We start from the raw sequence: 2,726 nt of genomic DNA, 5'->3' as shown, positions 1-2,726 counted from the left end.
AAAAAAAAAAAATCCCCCGGCTGGGGTTTTTTTATTCTAAAGCTAAAATGCTGTAAAAAAAAACCTGTAAGAGAAACAATACAAACACAAGGTTAGAAGACTACATTACAAACACCAAACCCCTCCATCACCACACCTCCACCATACCCCAAAGCCGCAAGTCAACCCTGAATACTGCACACGCTCAAGACGCTCCCTTGGGAACGTGGTTCCCGTGGAGCCACCAAAAAAAAAAAAAAAACAAACAAAAACCGACAACAGACAAATAGCCAAGCCTGACAAACACGCATCCCCTCACAGCATTACAAGACAGTATCGATGACGCGACATGTAAAGCAAAACAAAGTAAGGTACAAAGCTATACAATTCCTAACTGACGCACGGCAATACAACACTATGACATTCACATACAGAGCAATACAATTGCAAAGATACAAGTATACCAGACAGAACGCTACATGGCAATACAAGTGACGTGACATAACAAGTGCTACACACAAAGGCGCAAAGATGTACGATTCCTGACGCACGGAACACGACGCTGTGACATTCGGACACGGACCGATATGACTACAACTATACACGTGTATGATACAGAGCAGTATGAGGCGGTACAAATGACAACATAAACGGCGACTGGACTTTGCCTATGCTACTTGGAAAATACAATAACTATAACTAAGAAGCAACCTGCAACACTAAATAAACAATGCTATACGATGCAGTCCAGAAGTCATTGGGCGGAGACTCCACGTGGCTCTCAGAAGTTTCCATCGACGATCATTCGGTCGATCTCGCCCCGGTCGCCGTAAGTTCTAGGAAAACTGATGCTGTCTTTCACCGTGGGAATCTGAGGTTGCTTTGGGTGGCTGTAAGACAAAAGGGGAGGGACTCTGAAGTGTGCCTTCTGTGACCTTGGACTTACCTCCTAAACCAAGCTTATACATTTTGTAAGCCCAAAGACCCCTGACAAACGCCCATACCATAGACACTGCTACTCTGTCTAGCTGTGACTCTATACACCCAAGCAGGGCATCGCAAGACAACCCTGCTCACAGACTGTAAAGCCATCGGCTCAGTTGTCTAAGGTAACTGACATGTTAATGGGAGACTGAGCAATATTCTATCTACCCACTGATCCACGGAGCAGGTTAGAGCAGTTCCAGACTGACCCCAAGTGAGACACCCCGCACCTGTGACAACACACACCATGGGACACAATTAAGAGACAAAGGACACAAAACACAGAGGAGACAAAGGACGTGACACAGACCAAAACTGCTCTGCCCTGCACAAGTGAATCCAGTGATACAAAGTAAGCCCTTCCTTCCATGTGTCCAAATAACCTGTTACAGGACACCCATTGCACTGTACTAATTTCAAAAATCCCTCCGGGCAATGTAAACACTTGCACCGACTCCCAATCCCTCTCTGGGTCTTTGCCCTGCACTTATCTTGCCGACAGCCGGGGATGTGAATCCATCTTCGCTGCAGAGGAGGGGCACCTGGGCTGGCTCAGAGGTTCCTGTCATCATGAGAGTACTCCAAGTCAACTACAAGAAAGAAAACCAGAAGCGATATGTGAGTTGTATGTCATGTGGTTCAAACCCCAGTGATCCCCCTACTCACCATCAGCGAGACCGGACCGGAGTCTGACACTGCGGCTATCACCTTCCGGGATACCTGAGTGAGTGAGACACAACATTAGAGGGCAGTTTTAAAGCTGCAGGGGATCCCTACTCCTCCTGCTGCCTCCCCGCCTCACCTAGAAGGCTCCTCTCTCTTCAGTTGCTCCCAAGGCCTCCCCTGCAAATGAAAGGGGTAAATGTTCAAACACTGAGCTCTCAAACATTTAGGGATGGCTCACAAGCAAAGCCAAAAACCTCTAAACCCCATCAGACTCCACGCCGAAGCGTTGCTACACACCCTCAAGTGGACAGACGGCCGCTGTGAGACAACACGGATGTGGAGGCTGGTGCTGATGTACTGCCTCATCCTGGTTATCTCGGGTTCCTTCAGCTTGATCTCTTATAGGATGGACCTTCGGCACCTTCAGCACACGGGCAAAGGGTTGTGTATCGCCTGGAAAAAAAATTAAACAGCTACAACATAGATGCATAGACTGACCACATAGACAACATTCTCAAACTAACTCCGAACTCAGTTCGGGAGTAAAATTCTCACCTCGCTCGTCTCCCTGCTCAGTCGCTACCCCTCGAGACCGATTGGGCCCCATCTGGAAAAGAAAGAACAAAAAGGCACAAGATAAAGGACTCCTGTGGCTAAAATTGACATCCTGCATCCAACACCTAATACAACCTTCTTACCAGGCTGCTTCAACTTCTCTCCGCCTGGGGTACACTGTGTCCGCTTATCTGAAAAAAAAAAACAAAAAACAAAGGGTTAGTCAGGTCACCCACATGGTCACTCAGATCTTAACCACTTAACTCATTTCCACTGAGCGAGAGAGAACTCTGACCGCAGCCTACAAGAACACAAATGACAACCCAGCTTCGAGGCCCCGCTATCCAAGTACCATCAGCTCCACAACACTCGGCTATAATGATGGCACACCAGTTATGTACACCCGCTCCATCCGGCAGGACCGTACAGTCATCGGCTCCACTGCCTGAGGTAACTGACATGTTGATGGGAGACTCTGAGCAATATTCTATCTACCCACTGATCCACGGAGCAGGGCAGAGCAGTTCCAGGCTGACCCCAAG

General features: G+C 48.1%; 1 long non-coding RNA gene across 1 annotated transcript; it reads right to left on the bottom strand.

Annotated features, from left to right (window-relative positions):
* Window positions 1-1,772: 1,772 nt before the first annotated feature.
* LOC113942007 lies at window positions 1,773-2,418 on the bottom strand. The gene is made up of 3 exons (XR_003525818.1): window positions 2,320-2,418; window positions 2,185-2,236; window positions 1,773-2,082 (listed from the first exon to the last, which is right to left on the bottom strand). It is a non-coding gene; the product is annotated as an uncharacterized LOC113942007 (long non-coding RNA).
* Between the last annotated feature and the right edge of the window lie 308 nt (window positions 2,419-2,726).

This window comes from Corapipo altera, unplaced genomic scaffold (assembly GCF_003945725.1).
Source record: "Corapipo altera isolate COAL_440 unplaced genomic scaffold, ASM394572v1 54500, whole genome shotgun sequence".
NCBI lineage: Eukaryota > Metazoa > Chordata > Aves > Passeriformes > Pipridae > Corapipo > Corapipo altera.
Note: the sequence above shows the minus strand (reverse complement) of the source record. Positions and strands in the feature narration are given on the sequence as shown.